The 22,359-nt window shown below is 36.4% G+C and overlaps 2 long non-coding RNA genes across 2 annotated transcripts in view; both read right to left on the bottom strand.

The window, feature by feature from the left end:
• Window positions 1–1,870: 1,870 nt before the first annotated feature.
• Window positions 1,871–9,982, bottom strand: LOC121388084. Its single transcript, XR_005959930.1, has 4 exons — window positions 9,958–9,982; window positions 8,545–8,635; window positions 2,971–3,087; window positions 1,871–2,034 (listed from the first exon to the last, which is right to left on the bottom strand). It is a non-coding gene; the product is annotated as an uncharacterized LOC121388084 (long non-coding RNA).
• An 8,982-nt stretch (window positions 9,983–18,964) lies between these two features.
• LOC121388254 overlaps window positions 18,965–22,359 on the bottom strand; it is a 4,143-nt gene continuing 748 nt past the window's right edge. The window contains exons 2-4 of the long non-coding RNA XR_005959962.1: window positions 21,519–21,612; window positions 20,147–20,267; window positions 18,965–19,149 (exon numbers count right to left, since the gene is read on the bottom strand). This is a non-coding gene — a long non-coding RNA (uncharacterized LOC121388254). The remainder of the gene's footprint in view (window positions 19,150–20,146; window positions 20,268–21,518; window positions 21,613–22,359) is intronic.

Here is a 22,359-nt window from a genome sequence, read left to right as displayed (position 1 = left end):
TTTCTGGTCATCTTAATATTTCTAAGAAGCTCAAACTGGATTTTGTCTTTAAATAATTTCGTACGGACAAAAAAAAATATTTTAAGAAATAAAATGAAATTTAACCTAGTACAAATATTAGAACGATCAGAAACACGTTTAATGTATAGCCACTAATATTTTATGCTGAAAAATATATTTGATTCGTAATTACAATCGTTAAAAAGTCTCTGCTAATCGATAACATCTTAAAAATTGCAGCAAACTCAGGAATGTCCCTTTAACTAAATTGGAAGCTACTATTCGAGTTCCTAAACTGTATTCAATGGCTGGCATGGAAAATTGGCCTATCATCACACATGCTGTTGTAATAAATACTGTCTGACGGTTGTGGTGATATTTGAAGGGCTTATGTAACCCAGTGGTATAGCGCTCGCTTGATGCGGGCCAGTTAGGCTATTTCGAGTTCCAGCCAGTGCACCACGACTGGTATATCAAAGGTCTTGGTGTGTGCTATCCCGCCTTTGAGACGGTGCATATCAAAAAAATATATTGCTGCAAATGGAAGGGTTCCTCTTTAAGACTAGTGTCAAAATTGCAAAATGTTTGATATTCATTGGCCAATGATTCATAAACCAATGTGCTCTAGTGGTGTCGTAAAATAAAATAAACTTTACGCTCATTCACATATACCGTACATATTTATATTGCAATCATTACATCTGATTAGATATAATGTCGTCAATTAATCCTATGATGTTTATGTATATGTATGTATGTATGTATTTTTATATTTTGAATATCTCTATTGTATGTATGTCGGGTTTAGACTTAAACATACAGATAGTCAATGACGCACTGGCACAGGGGATATTAAAATCCTTTATTGCCTTCACAAATTTCCTCATGCCGTTACCGAGACCCGAACCTCTGGTACCCAATCGCCCGCATACGTACGTACGTAGATATGTATGTATGTATGTATGTATGTATGTACGTATATATATATTGTGTATATGTATGTATATATATATATATATATATATATATATATATATATATATATATATATATATATACATACAAAATGTGTATATATGTATATGTATGCATGTATGTATGTATGTATGTATGTGTATATATGTATGTATTATACATGTGTGTGTTGTGTGTGTGTGTGTGTGTGTGTGTGTGTGTGTACATATACAGATACAGATACACATACACATACACATACACATACATATACATATACATCATAGGATTAAGTGACGTCATTATATCTAATCAGTTAGAACGCATTTTGCGGGAAATGATAAGCATTGGCGTTTTTCGATTCTGATACACAAACAGGAATGTACGAGTCTTATGGATGTTATTATGTAATAAAATAATTATTGAACACATTTCGGGCAATATCAGGTTTTATGGACTGAAGAAATTGATATCAATTTTTTCGGTCCATAAAACTTGATATTTGCCTCAATAAATTGCGTTGGGAATGAATGAATTAATGAATGTTTAGCGACACCCTAGCACGACATATACATCGGCTATTGGGTGTCCAAATATGGTAAAGGCATTGGGGAAAATGGCCGCAACAATTACAGTGACAAGTTCCGAATTTAAAACAGACTATCAGTTGAAATGTCGGCAGTCAGGTACACTTTTCAAGTACTGTCAGTAGCCAATCGGCCACTTTTGCGGCTCTGTGCGCATGCGTGTATGTATGTGAATATGCGTGTGCTGTGCGTTTTTATTAGGTTGTGTGTGTGTGTGTGTGTCTGTGTGTGTGTCTGCTTCTTACTGGAAACCATGTTTTAACATGGGAACGCTTCAATGACAATAAAACATTAAAACATATTAGAATGATACAAATATACGATGAGCGGATTTTCAAAGTATAATTTATTTAGTGAAGTAATTACGAATATAGTGTAACATTTTTGATTGACAGAATAGCTGATGGTGAGGTAATCCCATGTTATTAATTACTGACTTTTTTCTGTTGGAATTCTGCACAACCTACTGCAGCAATCATTATTTCCAATAGCCCTAGAAGAAAATACAAAAATAGGAATAATTAGTTAATGGCACCCCAGTGTTTCTTTTTCTTACATTATTAGTACATTTATCAGACTGTTCCAAACTGAGGTGACGAGTGCGGCTTTATCCTCTCCCCCCCCCCCCCCCCCCCCCCCCCCCCCCCCCCCGCTGAAGCAAATGGTCCGCTTTTCGAACTAAAACATACAGGTTTATACATATGGAGTTTCTGGTGGTGCATAAAAAGAAAAGAAAAGGTCCACTTGGTTTATAGTCGACCCCCCCCCAGGTCCAGCTCACGCTACGCCCCTGGATTTGGTTTGAACAATTTTTTTGTGTGTGGATTCCTATGCGTACTGAAAGTATATTTGTGTATGCCTGGCTCTGTTTTGTATAAATTAAATGTATTGTTCTGCGAAGTTGATGTTCCACAGTTGATGTCATTGTTAAAATTTAACAGTAAACTTTTGTCCATATATGAAATATTCAGGTTGAAAATCCAGAGGCAACCAATTTATGTATTATTATTGCCTGTAAACATGGTTGTGGGCTTTAGCAAAGCATTATTATACATGTACTGAAAACATTAGTGAAACCGTTATATATGCTTAAAAACGTGTGTGTGTGTGTGTGTGTGTGTGTGTGTGTGTGTGTGTGTGTGTGTTTGTCAGAGAGAGAGAGAGAGAGAGAGAGAGAGAGAGAGAGAGAGAGAGAGAGAGAGAGAGAGAGAGAGACGGAGACAGAGATGTATGTACACTAAATAATATGAAGACAAAATAACATTGATGAATGAGAGATTGAGATTGACAAGAGACATAGAGAGAGAGAGAGAGAGAGAGAGAGAGAGAGAGAGAGAGAGAGAGAGAGAGAGAGAGAGAGAGAGAATACATCAGACAGACAGACTGACAGACATACAAACAGAGATAGAGTAAGAGACAGACTACTCACAGTATCTGTTTCAATCGGTACACATAAGTGAAGTGTGCGGAAACGACGCTGTTTCTCACAGACGAATCCTGAACAACAGGGGTGACCTAGGTCACATATGTGCCAAAACCTCGTGCACTGTAAACATAATCTCGATTTAAATTTAACAGGAAACTGCTGTCCGTATTTTAATGAATGAGGTTGAAATTTGTAGGAAATAGATTTACGAAACAAGTTTGAAACGTATTAAGATTCTCAGATTCAGGTTACCTTTAAGCACTTGAACATGGATGTGTGTAATGGTAAACTGTTACTTTATTGAACAGTTTAGTGAAAAGTTATGTGTGCTATTAAAATAATAAATATAATTTTAATACCGAGAAAGAAAAAAAAGCCCATAAAGAAAACTAACAACAAAACAACTTTATGCACAATGCAAGTGCCTTATATGGAAAACTGCTGGAGACACGTGACAAGTTTATGAATGAAAGGGACTGGTTGTCGGAAAATATCAAACGAGAAGGCTCAAGTGACGGTTGTCAAGAGTAAATTACCTCTGTAAAACCGAAATGTATCATCACGCCATCCAATCTTAATTATGGCACCGACTAAGCTATTGTTCCGTATCGAGATGTAGCGACTTCTCGTAGAGTAAATGACCCACTTTAAATCAGGAACGTGGCTATGACGTAATTTTATAACCTATATAGTTGTGTACATACGATTCAATAAATTGTTATTTTGTTACCTGTCATTCATGAAATAACTGAATATTTAGATAATTCTGGGCTAGTAATCAGCCCAGTTAGAGTGAAAGGAAATTACATCAATCAAGACCGCTGTGGATTTTAACTGTTGATCCTAGCTTATCAGGGGGCAGGCCACAGCCCAGTGTTAAAGCGCTCGCTTGACGCGCGGTCGGTTTAGGATCGATCCCCGTCAGTGGGTCCCATTGGGTTATTTCTCGCTCCAGCCAGTGCACCACGTGTGGTACATCAAAGGCCGTGGTATGTGCTATCCTGTCTATGTGATGGTTGATATATAAGATCCCTTGTTGCTAATCGAAAAGAGTAGCCCATGAAGTGGCGACAGCGGGTTTCCTCTCTCAATATCTATGTGGTCCATAACCATATGTCCGACGCCATATAACCGTAAACAAAATGTGTTTGGTGCGTCGTTAAATAAACTATTTCCTTCCTGCCTTCCAGCTTATCAGCTAAGCACTATAGCCCATAGCCACAACATATTTCAATTCTATATCATCTAATGTACGAATACACCAAGATCTACATCGACCTTCAGCCAAACGAGTACTATGAAAATCTACATCGAAGCGACTACAACACTATCTACATGGCTGCAGCCAAGTACAACTGAACCATGTATAACTGAACGAGCACAGTCTTGCGAAAGAGAACCTTTTCTAATAAAGATTTGACGGATACAGAACTCACAGAACAGTTGTACCATCAGAAATGCATCAATAATCTTGTCAACGAAAACCAAAAATCCGGACGACTAGCTTATCACGGAAGTCTACAAAACGAAACGTCCCAAGCAACCCAGTTTGCCATAACGGTAAATGGTTAGTTGGGAAACGAAACTGTGAATGTCATGAAACTATATGTCCTTTACAAATGCTATGTTTAAAATGTTCTTTTCTAAATGGTATCTCAAATGTATATATACTTATTTCAATACCTATCATTTTATTTTTATTATTAATTATTATCACGGGGATCCTATAATACCCGTAACTGAATAAAACACGATTATCCAAATATCTCTCCTAACTGTATATCTATTAGATCTCTCTGCATCGGGCAGTCCAATACCCGAGTGGCTCGGTTCTAGGTATAATCAGAGATACGATCTTATATAATATGTATTTATTAGCACGTTAGTTCACTAGAAAACACAAAACACAATACACTTTGGAATCTGTATTAACCGTAAGCTGACAAATATATTTGCCGCAGTTAATTAATTATCAACAACAATAATAATAACAACCCAGAACTAATCACTTAATTAGTTAATCACTAGGTGTCTAGTTTACACAATAGTCTAATCACTTCACCGTGATACAACACACACACGTGTGATAATTGAGAAACGCTGCCAGGGGAACTTAATTAATAAAGGAATTACAACTCTATTCCTAACTGGTTAATTTTTAATTAACCCATAACTACTGATTCAGTAACCTTGTAATACAGAAATAATACTGGTACATATCACCATAAAGACAATAACCTACAGTTTACCTAGGTCCTCTAGGATGACAGTGAAGCCTACAGTTTACTTCGTCAGATTACTGGAAACACTGTCTAAATAATATTGGTATAATACAGTATTAAAATATTTAAAGTCGCATCAATCACATCAAGGTTATACAACAGAGCAGAAATATATATTTACCAGTCCAAACGGACACGTTCCCCGGAAGCCTTCCAATATGTTTCTCCCCGATAAATCTAAAATTCTAGCTATTTATTACAAAACCGAATATTGCCTGGGGGCACATCGCGGTACTCCCCCTATCATGGGATATGTCCACAGCGACCAAGACGGCATATTTTCTTAGATGACCAGATTTACTGTCGCCATTCCGCTAGGAATACAAGGTCGTAAAACAGAACTCGCGGAGGTATTACGTAACTACTGGCCACATGGCCTCCGCATCTGGTCTAAGTGTGTATTAGAGGGTACGGTCGCGCGGAGGTATTACGTAACCAAGTGCCCATCTGGTCTAAGTGCATATTGGGAACAGCTCGACCACCGTCGCGCGGGGGTATTACGTAACCAATCCGCACACGGCCCTCTAAAACAATTAACATCGCCACAGGCGAAAAAAAATAAGAGCATGTACCGTCACAATTATCAATAACGAGTAAATTAAAATTAAAATTTAAGCTTGACATTCATGTAGCCAAAACCATGCATACGTTTATGCAGACAACAACACCAACACCGACTGTGAATGAATTCGAACATAAGACGCCCATCTACAGTTGCCTCAGACAACGGGAATGCTAACCAACTGACTCAACAAAAATACGCTACAAGCGAAAAACCTGTCTGATAGATGGAACAGTGTATTTGTGCTACAATAACTCGGACACGGGGCAACTATTTGCAGTACTATATACGAATTTATTTTAAGAAAACATATTATATATACACGAGGACGTGTCTATCTTTGGACAGGGCAGAACTGTCTCAGTGTGACATTTACAAGCATATTCAAATGCAATATATGTGTAGTTGTGTGAATACGATTCATTAATTCTGTTACCTGCCATTCGTGCACTAACATAGTCTTTAGTAAATTAGGGGATAGCAATCAGACTAAATTACAGCAATCAATAACACTGTGGATTTTAATTGTTGCCCCCAGGTTATCCGCTACGAACTATAACCCATGGCAGTTACGTGTCAACAAATATATGTATCTTATAATTGTTAGTGTTTCTATGCATAAAGGTGAGACCAAAGTGGGGACAGAGAGAGAGAGAGAGAGAGAGAGAGAGAGAGAGAGAGAGAGAGAGAGAGAGAGAGAGAGAGAGAGAGAGAGAGAGAGAGAGAGAGAGAGAGAGAGAGAGACCGAAGGGGATACCCAAGGAGGACAGCTCTACCATTCATTCCCCTGGGGTTCTCTATCCCAAAGTCAACTCTATCAGGAGGCTTGTGTATGTCATTCATCCAAGAGCTGAAACATATATTATCTGTATCACCATGTTGTTAACTTGTTTCATGCTGGAAAGGAAAATGGCAACTACATCACCAACTTGTGAGTTCTGTTCCTTCGTTTACGTTCGTCAGAAAATAAGAAAAGGAGAAAAATTACTCTGCGTTAGTATATATATGTAGACCTAGCTTCGTTGTGTTTGATGTAGTCCGGCAGCGAACCACTAAACCCCAAATTAGGGTATTAAATTGATTGATTTTTTGATTTTTTGATTTTTTTTGTTTTTTTGTTTGTTTTTGTTGTTGTTTTTTTGTTGCTGATTATACTCATTTAGGAAATCTATTTCACAGATCTCAAGGATGACATCGTGTCAACATTGGACACTTTAAGATTTTAAAATGTATATATTTAGTCATTTTATTGCCATTAACTGTCAGTAATATTGTTCCAGTAGACACAATTAGGAAGGATTCTTACACATGTTGCGGGAATTAAGTCTTTAAATGTTTTCTGCCGATGTAAATGAGTTTGGGTTACCCTTCATAAAACGTGGACGTGGCCCTCAAAGTGTCCTTTTTCAAAATGGCCACCATTGTAAATCTTCACTAATCATTAAAAGAGACATATAATATTGAGTTGCTTCAAAACTGGCAGAAAATTAGAAACAAACTTTGGGAACCGTGAAGAGTAATACAATTTGAAATTTAAATATTATGTGGGCGTGGCAAACATAGAACGTTTTGTTTTTTCCAAAATAGCCGCCTTTGTCGATTCTCTGCATATTCGTACAAACGTCATATATTAACCTTTGTATATACGCAAAGTCTTGTGACTCAGCTTGCTTGGTTTTCTTTTACATATGATATGTATACGCAGGTGTTTGGACTATATGGCCATCGCAGATTTGTTGATAAGAACGGTGGCCATTTTGGAAGATGGCAATGCCCGTAGTCGACTGCTTTCTTGTATAAAATTTTGTAAACTAAATACACATGTATGAATAAACTGAATTTGGTGTTTCATGCTTTTTCTTTTATAATTATATGTCATACACACTGCACACACTACGTATCGCATGTTAAAGGGACATTCCTGAGTTTGCAGCATTGTCAGATGTTTCCGACTAATAAAATGTTTCTACGATTAAACTTACATAATAAATATATTTTCTTGTTTAGAATATAAGTGTCTGTATATTCAATGTGTTTCTGGTCGTCTTAATATTTGCAAGAAGCCTTTATTTTCGACACACATATAGCACGTAAATGTATAGAAACGATATAAACCACTTTACGCACTGTTCTGAGTATTGCTATAACTTCTAATTTAATCAAATTCATAGATAATTTTCAAAAACAAAAGTTATCTTTATCCTGGTACACAATTTATAATGAATTGCATTAAAATGACATGTTGTTATACATTTAACATCAAAAACAGACAGCCTTAAACACAAACTCTTTAAACTACATGACGTCATTGTGTGTGTTTGCCAAATCGTGTTGACGTCATGTTTAGTACCGACAAGGTCATTGGTTTGTAAGCGTCAAATCATCCAATAGTATTATTCGTTAGACCAATGCGTGAGAAATTATGATTTTTATTTCTCCCGTTATGAGTACCTACTGGTGTAATAAATATAGATTCGCTACTTTCTAGCTGTTAGATAATGTATTTTATATATTGATATCATGACTTTTGTAAACTATCATAAACTATTGTATATGGGCCGATGGCCTACACACAAACCAATAATAAACCATATTAAATATAATTCCGTCCCAAAACCATATATCTGGGTCAGTGACCGAAAACATAAACATTTCTATAGTCGGTGGAAAACGTGCTACAGTACCAGCTATCTCAGGAGAGTCTCTAAGAAAAACAATTGATTATAGATTCACCTCGGTGCTTCTTCCTTCGTTCACCAGTGCCATGATAACAAGGCAGAACACACTAATAACAAAGAACATCTTCATGATGACAAATTATGACCTATAACAAAACACAGGTAATAATGAAAAGACACCAACTATTACTACTACAACAACAACAATGAATGAATGAATGAATGAATGTTGCATGAAACCCCAGCATAAACATAGAGATCGGCTATTAGATGCCAAACAATGGTAAATATATCAATATGATTTACTACTACCACTACTACTACTACTACTACTATTACTACTACTACTACTGCTACTAAAAGTACTACTACTACTACTACTACTGCTACTAAAAGTACTACTACTACTACTACTACTACTACTAACACTAACACCAACACTAACACTAACACTAACACCACCACCACCACCGCCACCACCACCACTACTACTACTCTCACTACTACTACTCCCACTACTACTACTACCACTACTACTACTACCACTACTACTACTACTACTACTACTACTACTACTACTACTACCACAACTACTGCTATGAAATAATATATATGTTGATATTATTCAGTAGGACTAACCAATTTGGCGCTGACATATTTCCTCTCCTAATATCTTAAAACAATATACAGTTTAAATATGCTTAAATATGTTTAAATAAGTCAGTTAGATATAATTTTGTTTTGTTTAACGAAACCACTAGAACACATTGATTTATTAATCATAGGCTATTGAATGTCAAACATTTGGTAATTTGACTTACAGTCTTAGAGAGGAAACCAGCTACATTTTCCAATTAGTAGGCAGGGATCTTTTATATGCACCATCCCACAGACTGAATAGCACATGCCAGGGCCTTTGATATAGCAGTCATGGTCGAGAAAAATAGTGTCGATCCCAAACTGACCGCGCATCAAGCGGGCGCTTTACCACTGGCTACGTCCCGCTCCCATCGTTTACATGTTATGATTTATACATGAAATGTTTGCCTATGAGCCGGAATAATTAAAGGGACATTCCTGAGTTTGCTGCATGGTAAGATGTTTCCGACTAATAAAATAATTCTACGCTTAAACTTACATATTACATATATTTTCTGGTTTAGAATATCAGTGTCTGTATATTCAATGTGTTTCTGGTCATCTTAATATTTGTAAGAAGCCCAAACTGGATTTTGTCTTCAAATAATTTCGTACGTACGAAAAAAACTTATTTTAGGAAATAAAATGAAATTTAACCTAGTACAACTATTAGAACGATCAGAAACACATTTAATGTACAGTCACTAATATTTTATGCAGAACTATATATTTGATATGTAATTACAATCGTTAAAAAGTCTCTGTTAATCGATAACATCTTTAAAATTGCAACAAACCCTTTAAAGCTCACAGCATATACTATACTTACAATGCACTGCAGCTTTGAATGCTCTGATCATCACGTCATAGTTTACAGTTTTATAGTGTTTGGTGTGTGACAGCATCTGTATTTCTGATTTAATCACATTGACAGTGCAGCTCACGTTTCAATGTTACTCAAGTTATGAATAAAAACATGTTTAATATAGACACCTTACTGATAGCAATTGTAATAATAGTGTATAGAACTCTTGGTCTTTTACCAATTAGCAGTTAGTAGTGCTATTAGTGTGTAACATCCTTTCAACTCTGCCTTATAGTTATACAGAGATAAGATTTTGATATAGGGATAAGTTCAGATTTGGTGCAATTTCCCAGGGACGAAACTCTTTTCATGTGGAAATATTGACCTGGCGTTTTGTAAAAGGTTTGCCACCAAATATATCTGCATATATCTGGGATCACAATATCATTCAAAATGGCCGGCAAAATGATGAAATTTTGTAATGCGTGTCACGTAGTAGCAGATATGAAGAACAGCACGACCCAAAATTTAAAAAATGTTTATTTACAACAACACATTTAAATTGATATACATAAAACACACCAAATCCTTTCAAACCACCTTTCAACCAAGTATTCAGCACACTCCATACAACCCAACACACCATTCACAAATAATCACAATAATAAATATAACCAAACGCGTTAATGACTGATTCCCAAGATATATTAGCAGACTATCCGGCACACTCGTATGAAAAAGTAGGACAAATGTAGGAATGGAAATACAGAAAACGTAGGACAAAAGTAGTACTGAAACAGTGCATAGTAACATTATCCATGCTCATAGTGGGTAAACGAAGAAGTAAATTAAAAAATGGTATTAATGAGAAACTTTTTTCTCAGATTTCACCTATATTTTTGTTATCCAAAATAATATGAATTTTATGTAACTGTCACGTTATACAGTTATTTGAAATTGTTGTGCACTGTTTTAATTGATATATTAACATTGGAAAAAGTGTTAGCTACTCAATATTAAATTTGAAGCAATCGTAAACGACTATCACTGTAAGGTAGCAAATTAGCATTGCACGTATCTTGCCACTAAAACAAATCCCATAACTTTTGACTTTTATAATAGCACAAGCAATATACACACTTTAACAGTAATTTGCGGCATTTTGAAACAAAAACGTTGGGAAAAAAATGCAGGAAAAACTAGGTATTTTGAAGAAAACGTAGGAAAAATAGGACAAAGACCAAAAAGTAGGAACAAGTTACGGAAAGTAGGATCACTGGACAGCCTGCAATAGCTGTACATTACTCAGACATATTTATATGTTATTTGATAACAGCAATAATTACCACCACCCCCAACCCACATACACGCACGCACTGACACCTATTACTCTGATAATATATGTTATTTAATTATAGCAATAATTACACACACACCCCATCCCCAACCCAGATTCACCCACATAGTGTCACCTAACCAACTACCAAATTTCAAACAAATCGGCCAGGACCTTAATTTACAAACAACAATACGGAGCCTGGTCGGGCTGCTTGTGCGCCCTTGCACTTTCCAGGCGCAGGCTGACCCTTCTCCCACTCCCACCCACTTTCCTGCCTGGACAAAGGAGTTGGCGTACGTCGTCACCTGCGCCCATGACAGCTTGCTACAACAGCTGGCCGTGCCAATGCATTGGTCATTTTGATGATAAATTTTATTTGTTTTTGCTGGTAGGTCTCTCTCTCTCTCTCTCTCTCTCTCTCTCTCTCTCTCTCTCTCTCTCTCTCTCTCTCTCTCTCTCTCTCTCTCTCTCTCTCTCCTAACATACACAATTTACTTATGTTACCTTCATATATTTAAAGATGCAAACTGCGCAAATATGTGTAATGTTTATTTACAAAATATATTTGAAAAATTACACACACAAAAATGCAAATCGACAGTTTATTACGCTCTAAAGAGTAGATTACAGCAGTGAAAAAATATTTATATGTTATTTAATTAGCAATAACCCCCATGTTCCCTCAAACCCAAACACATGCACATCCTGTTAACTAACCAACTATCAAATTTCAATCAAATCGACCCAGAATGTAATTTACAAACAATAATACTGAGCCTGGTCGGACTATTTGTGCTCTCTTGCACTTGCCAGGCCGGGACGGTCCCTTCTCCCACACCCCACCCTTGCCTGTCCTGGACGAAGGAGCCGGTATAAGTCGTCATCTGCGCCCATGACATCTTGCTAGAACAGGATGCTCCGAGTGTGCACGTTAAACCCTATGACCTGATCTGACCTTGAAAGCTGATTCTATTTTTGGGTCTGCAGCTGGTCGTGCCAATGCACTGGGCTTTCTGGCGATAAATTATATTTGTCTTTACTGGTAGTGTTTTTGCTTTCTCGTCATTCCAACAATTCCTGCTTGACGTATTTGATATTTCACATGATAATAAAGTAGTAAATAGTTAATACTAACATGCACATTTCATTTTTGTCACCTTCATAAATTTAAATGTACAAACTGCAAATATGTCATTTTTATTTGCAAAATATATCTGCAATTAGACACTGTTTTACGCTCTAAATAAAATTAGCGTAACTTCAAAACCGCTCGACTAAACTCAAAAACTCCTACAGTTGATACCAAAAACATGAACCTCATTTTCACCGTCCAAAGAAGAATCAACCACGTCACTACAGTCATGGAAGGAATTAATTAAGTTGTGCAGTCATGTTTCCACCGTAATTACTCGTTTATTAAAACGTTGTCCATGTTTCCAGTCTATTATTACAACAAAGTTAAACAAATTTAATGTTCTCAGTCCTGTGAGCAGCAACAGTCCACCCGTTTTACACGCCACTGTGTTCTCGACATTTCTCAGCCCGTTACGACATCCACCATCGAACTCCAGAGTTCGCCATAGTTCTTGACCCATTGAGAACTCCACCATTCGGGTCTACAAAGAATTCACGTGATGACTCTTATAGCGTACCCATTTGAGGAACCTCGTGAGAAACACCACTACGTCAAAGATACACCATTTAGTGTGGAGTATAAGAATACATTCCATAATACATTCCTTTTTTCTGTTAAAACATTCCTCAAATTAAAATCACACACAGTGCACTATATACATAAAATTCGATAAATCACAAATTATCATATCATGACTTCATACATTGCATTATTTAACATTCCAAATGCAACGTGTGCATATACTGACGCTATACCATCTTAAACCCACTTCCAAAACATCAAGTTAAAAGCAAACACACTTCCGCTAAATGCTACGTCAATAGTGACCACCATATCCAGACACCCTGCTTTTATTCATCAAAACCACTCATACCCAATCGTACAGTCAACCCCCCGATCCCCTCCCAGCCTACGCCCCTGCCTGTGACGTCCATCCCATATAAAATAAAGAAATCACAAGTCTTCCCTCATCTAAGGCTTGCAAAACTGAACGAACATCTGAAAAGAAGATGATTTATCAACATTCATCTTTTGAATCGGGGTTCAGGTCTACGTTAAGGTTTGGGTCTCTGCATTACATTTGTGTTGAGCAATATTCCTTCTACCGCAAATTCTGGTGTCTGCAAATTTTGAGATATCTTAGGGAATTCATTTCATAATTTTGCCGATTATAAGCAATACCATATAATTCTGATATGTACGTTGTATCACCTGGGATAAAATATTAAAATATTCAAGGCAGCTTTCAAATCGTATTATGTTTGACGTTTACAGTGTAGAGACTATTTGCCAATATGGGGCATCACTGGCAACATTTTTTTAAAAGCTCTGAACACTCACAGCTTTTTTTATGTATTAATTATCCTTATATTGATATTGATCATAAATTCATTGCTATATTTACCATCACGTGACACCAAATAGTGGATGTGTTGTTTTATTCTGCTGGAGTGCCATTCATTCATTTATTCATTAAAATGTCTGATACTATATCATATTCATATGTTGATATTTTATATATGTTAAAACAGACGACAACTATTGGTTGTGCTCTTGGTTGGTGCCATTGTGATGCAGAACATGATCACCTTTCGAAAAGGTCTAATGCTATCACATGTTGGATATAGTTGTACAGTTTTGTTTTTGTTTAACAATTCCACTATAAAACTATTGGATGTCAAACATTTGGTAATTTTAATATATATAGTCTTAGAGATGAAACCCGCGCTACATGTTCTCATTAATAGAAAGGGGGTATTTTATATGCACTTCCACACAGATAGAACAGCACTGGCTAGATCGAGACATAGTTGAATGGGCCCAGTGACGGGGATCGATCCTAGAACAATCGCACATCAGGCGAATTGTAGAAGTTCTGTCTTGTGCAGCGTTAGATTTGTCTAGCCTGTAATGGAAGTAGCATTACTCGTATAGACAAAGTGGGCAGGATGTACCTATCGTTCTGAAAAGCTGCAGTCACGATATTGTCATTAAAGGGGCATTCCTGAGTTTGCTGCAATTTTTAAGATGTTATCGACTAACGGAGACTTTTAACGATTATAATTACATATCAAATAAATTGTTCTGCATAAAATATTAGTGGCTGTGTATTAAACGTGTTTCTGATCGTTCTAATATTTGTACTAGGTTAAATTTCATTTTATTTCCTAAAAATGTTTTTTTCGTACGCATGAAATTATTTGAAGAAAAATCCAGTTCAGGTTTCTTATAAATATTACGACGACTAGAAACACATTGCATGTACAGAAACTGATATTCTAAACAAGAAAATATATTTAATATGTTAATTTATTCGTGGAAATATGTTATTAGTCGGAAACATCTTACAATGCAGCAAACTCGGGTATCCCTTTAAGTTCTCTTGACACTACTGAGACACAATTTAGAGTTTATGTTAATTGTTTTACCATTGTGATTCGACAAAAAATGGGTGTGTGGGTCATTGGAATCAAGTTCCTAGATAAGTTACAAGTAGAGATTTTGATTAAACAAATAACTTAAAATAACCAAAACACTTTCATATGACAGATTTTGAAATTCCAGACGATGGCTATATAAAACAGTTACTTTCTACTTTCTCAATAGCAGCTATGACTGGTGGACCTTTAACTATGAGACATGCGTACTAATCATGGTTTTAAGGAAACAGCAGGGTTAATATTTATTTGATATAGCGGCTATTTTGAACTTCAATATTGTGGGCGCTGCAGTAGTTTGAGAAATTGCCAACATTGGTTTTCATGTTTATTAATAGTCTAAACATTATATCTCAAACTATGAAAGAGTATACCCGAAATTGCATGTGTGGCTAATGTTTTTTCTTCACAAGCCCAGGGGTATTGCCACAGTATTGTAGCAGATTGATAATCTGACAGACAATTTCATAACATTATCAACACATGTTGAGATATGTTATCAGATATCGCATCTAATATTCAGACCTGCTAAAACATGTTCACAAAAAAACCCTCGATACCTGAACTGTGTTAACAATATGCATGTCTGTTGACAATTTTATCGGGAAATCGTTGATAATTGACGTAATTCGTGTGGAAGTTTATCAATGATGTAGTATTTGTTTCATAAATAACAATAATTAAATATATATATATATATATTTCTGGTAATGTTTATTGTGTGGTTTTTTTGTTTTAATTTTGAAAATGTGTTTTGTTTTGACTTTCACTTTTTTCTTGCAAATTTTGTAAGCAGGGTTCTAATAGTAAATATGGAAACTAGGAACAGGCTACAGATACAATTGATCAAGTAGTAAATAATCAAACACAAAAATCGACACCCCACTCCTTGGAGGAATGAACGCTTGAATGTTCAAGTCTTGCTGATTTTGATGAGAACCAAATATTGAATGTGCACTATGTAATAAGGAATGGTTGATCACACGAAAGCCACGGACTGTTTGTGATAAGCGAGGTGTCAGCAGGACATAGTCTAGGTTTTTGTTAAGAAACATGCAGCTTCTTTTCCCACATCCATCAACATCGGTTCCACCAAAACAAAAAATAGAATGCAGTATTGTTCCTATCAATTATCTTACACATCCCACTTTCAAATCCTGGACAGAAATGATTGTGGACTACACTAATCCACTGTCATGTACTACTCTTGATATCGTTGTTGATGGTTGTAGTTCACAAAGGGGACAGCTGTGCGTGTCCAAATAATGTAGAGTAGAAGAATATCTCGTCTCAGTCAAATCTTACTATAGCTGTGGGACAGGGGTGACTAACTTACAGATGATGCCAACTAACAACAGCTGTTATCTGGTCTTTTACATACGGATAGGACATATATCACAATCTGAACGACAAAACATACATATAATCAGCGCCGTATCTCCGCACAAGGTAGAGTCCAATGGGCACAATATTGGATGATTCCATTAATCTCAATCCAGTGCCTCCAGTTCGTTTACTGGAGATTTCATCACCAATCGGGTGCAGGGGTTTGCTCAGTCGGTTGAGTGCTCACTTGAGGTGCTTGCTTCGTAGGATCGAACCACATTGGTGGATCCATTCAACTGACTGGATTTTTTCTCGTTCCTACCAGTGCACCGCAACTGGCTTTCCTGTCTGTGGAAAAGTGCATATAAAAGATTCCTTGCTGCATTAGGAAAAATGTAGCGGGTTTCCTCTGATGACTACGAGTCAGAATTACCAAATGTTTGACATCCAATAGCCGATGATTAATTAATCAATGTGCTCCAGTGATGTCGTTAAACAAAACATTTGTTTTACATCACCAATCCTTCGCCACCAGTAGATCTAACAGCATTGCATGGACTTCCATTTCCAGGTGAAATTCCATCTATAAATAACAATTTATATATAGACCAATTACACTTCGCCTTTTATAATGTTATTCGGGAGCATACAAATTCTAAAAATATCGGTCGAGACTATTTATGTAGTAGGCGAAGTTGGTGGTATATTTTAACATTGACAAAACAGGGGAAAAGTGCAGTAATAAACTCTGGATTGTATACTAGTATAAACAGATTTTATGGCTATACCATCACGGTTTTGTTTTTTCTCTTGAAACTAATTTTATATTGAAATTAGTTTCCGGCATACTTCGTAATTCACCCGAATCATTTCGTATACCCTCGGCATAATCCCGAATGTTTTCAAATTCTTTTCAAATCAATGGCATGGTTTTGCAAGTAAGGTTTTGATTGGTCGAATGAAAGGTCAACTGGACATGAGCTCCAGTGGGCTGCTGTTAGATCCACATGTAATAGTAGAGCTAATTTTAATGATATTGTGTCACCACAGCTGTCAAGTTTCTCACGCCATCTACAAAAATCACCAAAGAGATGGTGGAAAGAATTCAAAAATATGGAATAGCATTAACAATCACTTTGGTCAGTGATGCATCGTATTAAGTAAATATAATCTAACAATATCTAACATAAAACATTTTGGATGCCCAGATGGAACAACTTATGTGCCAGAATGATATGGCGTTGTTTGAAACATGCATGCAATCTGCATGCCCTAGGGAATCTTAGAAGTTGTGATATGTAGACATCACAATCTGGAGCAGAAGGTATATTGCTCGACATAAAGTACAAATTGACAATTCGAAAATCATACCTTTTGTCATACAGCTTAGTTTGGAGACCCATGTCGCTTTGAATATCTAGGCATAGTCGAGGTGTGAAACTGATCTAATACCTTCAGATGTTTCCTTTATTTCTAAATATTGTAATCTGTAATCCTGCTAATACTGAATGATGCGAGATTGTCAATATAGCGGAGAGTAAAGTTAATGGAGTAATACAAATATTTGATTCCCAGAATGTAGAATGTACAAAGAACTGGTTGATAATACATTTGAACAAAAAGGTTCTTGATAATTGAGATCAATTGCTGAATCCCGAATATGGGACGGAAATTCCGGATTATTTTCTGAAATAATTATTTTCAGAACGTTGCTCACTCTGTCGCACCCACCAAAGCAAGTCCCCCAACGAAAAGTTGCATCTGTTGATCAATATCATTGTACATATTAACTTTGTTTATTCCGTTAACAAAAATATATTACAAATTCATACTGACCCCCCCCCCCCCCCCCCCCCCCCAAGGGTTGCCACATGCCTGCCATTTAGGATGTGTAATCATCAGTCGTCGGCACAAATGTATCAAAATAATGATGCTAAATATCAGTTGTAAATCCTCAATGATTTTACAACAAACAAATATTTAACAGAAAATTCGATTTTATTTGAATTTGACCATTTTATTATTCATATTGTGTGACTAAAGGATAAGCCATACATGCACGTGTCTTGATATAATTGATAGACATAAGGGGAGAAAGAGAGAGAGAGAGAGAGAGAGAGAGAGAGAGAGAGAGAGAGAGAGAGAGAGAGAGAGAGAGAGAGAGAGAGAGAGAGAGAGAGAGAGAGAGAGAGAGAGAGAGAGAGAGAGAGAGAGAGAGAGACAGAGACAGAGACAGAGACAGAGACAGAGACAGAGAAAGACAGAGTGAGGGAGACATAGAGAGACAGAGAAAGTCAGACAGAGACAGAGAGAGAGAGAGAGAGAGAGAGAGAGAGAGAGAGAGAGAGAGAGAGAGAGAGAGAGAGAGAGAAAGACAGAGACAGAGACAGAGAGAGACAGAGTGAGGGAGACATAGAGAGACAGAGAAAGTCAGACAGAGAGAGAGAGAGAGAGAGAGAGAGAGAGAGAGAGAGAGAGAGAGAGAGAGAGAGAGAGAGAGAGAGAGAGAGAGAGAGAGAGAGAGAGAGAGAGAGAGAGAGAGAGAGACAGAGACAGAGAGAGAGATAGAGAGAGGGAGACATATAGAGACAGAGAAAGTCAGACAGAGACAGAGAGAGAGAGAGAGAGAGAGAGAGAGAGAGAGAGAGAGAGAGAGAGAGAGAGGGGGGGGGGGGGCAGAGATGGAGACAGAGACAGAGAGAGTGTATGTATGGATGTTCAATAGAACATGTCTAAAACTAACAATGATATACAAAAAAACAAAAACAAACATTTCTTAAGGTATATGTTTTATTAAGCTCGCTATATTTGAATACAGTTTAAAACTGTTTTCTTTTTCATGTATGAGTTGTAAACTGTAGGGGAGGTAATTTCAGCTCTGCATCGTAGGACCTGTTTGTCTCTTGAGAAGCCTTCCGATTTGATCTGCGGTGTTACCTGCAGCCATTCCTCGGAAAACGATCACCCCTCCGTGCACACTAGAAGAACAATATGAAAGGGATGTTTGTTTAACGACAATCCATGGTATTTTGTTACGGGCGGATCCAGGATTTGTTTTGGGGCCGGTGACTATGGAAAAAAATGATACATGTGAAAAGGGTAACCCAATACAATTTGGTTTTAAAAATATAAAAAAGAGAGGAAAAAAAGAGCCCCATCCTTAATGTATAACACTTCATATTTTTTACATAATTAATTCACACACATACAAACACATATACATACATCATACATATATATATATATATATATATATATATATATATATATATATATATATAAAACTGTGATTAGTACCGGCCTCGGTGGTATCGTGTTTAAGCCATCAGACATAACGTTTGTAGGTACTGGGTGTGTGTGTGTGTTTGTGTGTGGCTGCCCTCCTCTGTCCCTCACCAGGCCCTGCTTTGTTTTATTTGTTTTTAAAAAAAAAACCCATTAACATCAGTATTGCTTTGCAGGAAATCGTAGTACATGTCCACAGGTAGTCGTTGTACAATACAATTGTGTAGTGATATTACAACAACGCACATAGAGACGAATATAAACATTTGATCATCACAAAATTCATCATAATGGTACAGAAATGATTTTTCTAAATTTGCTTATAGTTGTCACATTTTACAACGCAGCACGTATTTCATAATAGGACTGTAAACCTTTCTTTTATTTATTTATTTACTTTATGGCCGATTATCATACATAATTAAACGATCGTTTCGAATATAAATTTGACATGACATATATTGACATACTCAAATTGTTTACATCGATTTCAGTAAGAGTGTTGGTTTCTTAGCATCTACAAATGCATCTCTCAGAGTACGTATTTCCTTCAGATTTCAAATTTGCACAAAAATCTCCGTACAATGCAACGAGAAATCATTTTACAGGGAAGTACTTACTACTTATGTTGGTTTTGTTTTGTTGTCGTTTTTTGTTTGTATGTATGTATATATGTATATTACTACTTACATCATTTTTATTACTTCCTTTGGCATGAACGGCCTCTGCCTATTAGCTTTTTTCTGCAGACCAACCTTCGACAACACTCGAACCTCCCATTTAACTTACAGTCTTCTCCTTTGTCTAAGCACTGTAAAATAGTTTTACATGTAATCACAGACAGATGGCAGTGTCATATCAGAATAAAGTAATAACAACAAGAACAACAACAACGATTGACAATAACAATAACAAAAAACAGCAGAGAGAAAGAAAAAAGCTACCCACTTTTAAACCCTGAACATTATCATTCGCAAATATTATTTTAAGGCTCCGGTACACAATGGTCGAAAAGAGTAGCCCATGAAGTGGCACCAGCGGGTTTCCTCCATCAATATCTGTGTGAACCTTAAGCATATGTCCGACGCCATTCCACAAACTTGTAACACATTTGGATATAGTTGCAATAGAGTGAAACGTCTTTGGCTTTGAAACAGGGACATACCCTCTAAACAGAGACCACAGGCCTAATTCACAAAGGTCACTTAGACAAAAAAGCATCCTCTTTGCAAGTATTTTAGCATTGCACTGCGAGATCGCAAAGTTACGAGAGTCCCGTGAATTAGGCCACAGATCGTTACTTCTTAGAGGTACGTGCGTTTTTAGACGAATAAGTAAACTGTGTTTCGTGGTATTACAATCACCAGGATGACCAGGAACAATTTGGAAACAATAAAACAACACAGTGCAGTAATAATCACAATAACGACGATGACCATGTTGACATGCATGTTTACGCTTCTATTGGCGACTTAACAATATATCCTAGTTTATTTCTTAAGTAATATTATTCTCTTTTTGTTCATGTTTTAAAAATATTTATTACCCCAGATCGCAATAGCAGTGTCATGGTTGGGGCCTTGATTCACTGCTGTACATATACATCTTACAAAATAGCATAACACATTAAAGCAACAGTTTATATACTGTGTTTTTCTGATCTGGGATTTTAACTAAAAACGAGCGAAACAAAAAAGGAAGCAGGAGAAAAAGATAGAGCAACATAATAATGCTGCAGAAGAGAAAACAAATCACCGTTATTGGTGATTATTGTTGTCCACGAGTGCCTTTTTTTTCTTTGTCTTAATACAGGTAATTCAGTAAAACAATAATTATGTGAACATTTATGCTAACGTATATTGTGTGCAAGCCTTTTAATTATTCTCGAAAAGATTAAACCATGGAGCTCATTCTTTGTTAAATGTCTCGTAATAAGTAAGTAATATTATTCTTAGAAAGTGTAATTTAGTAACTCGAGAAATAGCTAATTGCAATAAGAAACAAGAAGATAAATAAAATGCATCTTGTTTCTGATATACAAGATATTTTTATAAAAACTTACATAAGAACCTTGGAGGTCTTGCGTCATCACCATGGCAGCAAGGCAGAGCAGACCGATAAGAACGAGCATCTTAATCATGGTGACAGGCTATGATCTGCAAAGAAACACGACATACATATATTAAGTGTCCAAGGGAATGACATATGATGTCCAAACAGATCGTCAGTATTAGAATGGTCCACGGTAATAACCAAACAGGTAGTCAGTATTATAAAGGTCGTGTATGTCAAGGTCACAATGACACAATCAAATAAAAACCTCTACTTATGATAGGCCATTATCAGTTTTTGGTAAATCATGCTTACTTCGGTATAAATATTCCACGATTGCAGACTTCTGAATCTTAACCTTTAACAAATATCAAAACTACCACAAGTGTCAAAAAACTAGTTATTCCCGTGGACCCTTCACATGTTAACATGGTGCCATTGATATAATATAATATAATATAATATAATATAATATAATAGTAATATAATAGTAATATAATTGTATTCGTTAATATACATGGCTAGACATAGTCCAGTTGATAAACAGCTTGTCTGGTGCGCTGTCAGTCTAGAATCGAACCCCGTTGGTAGGCCCATTGGCCTATTTCTCGTTCTAGCCAGTATATCAAGTTTCTGGAAAGTGTTATCCTGTCTGTGGAATGGTGCATATAAAAGAGAACTTGCTATTAATGGGGGAAAAATGTAGACGTTTTTTTTCTCTAAGACTATGTCAAAATGTTTGACATCCAATAGTCGATGATTAATAAATCAATGTGCTCTAGTGGTGTCATTAAACAAAACAACCTTTAACTTTATTTAGAACCTGACATTAGCATAGTCAATATCTGCAC

This window comes from Gigantopelta aegis, chromosome 14, assembly GCF_016097555.1.
Source record: "Gigantopelta aegis isolate Gae_Host chromosome 14, Gae_host_genome, whole genome shotgun sequence".
NCBI lineage: Eukaryota > Metazoa > Mollusca > Gastropoda > Neomphalida > Peltospiridae > Gigantopelta > Gigantopelta aegis.
This window is presented reverse-complemented; position numbering and strand designations above follow the sequence as displayed.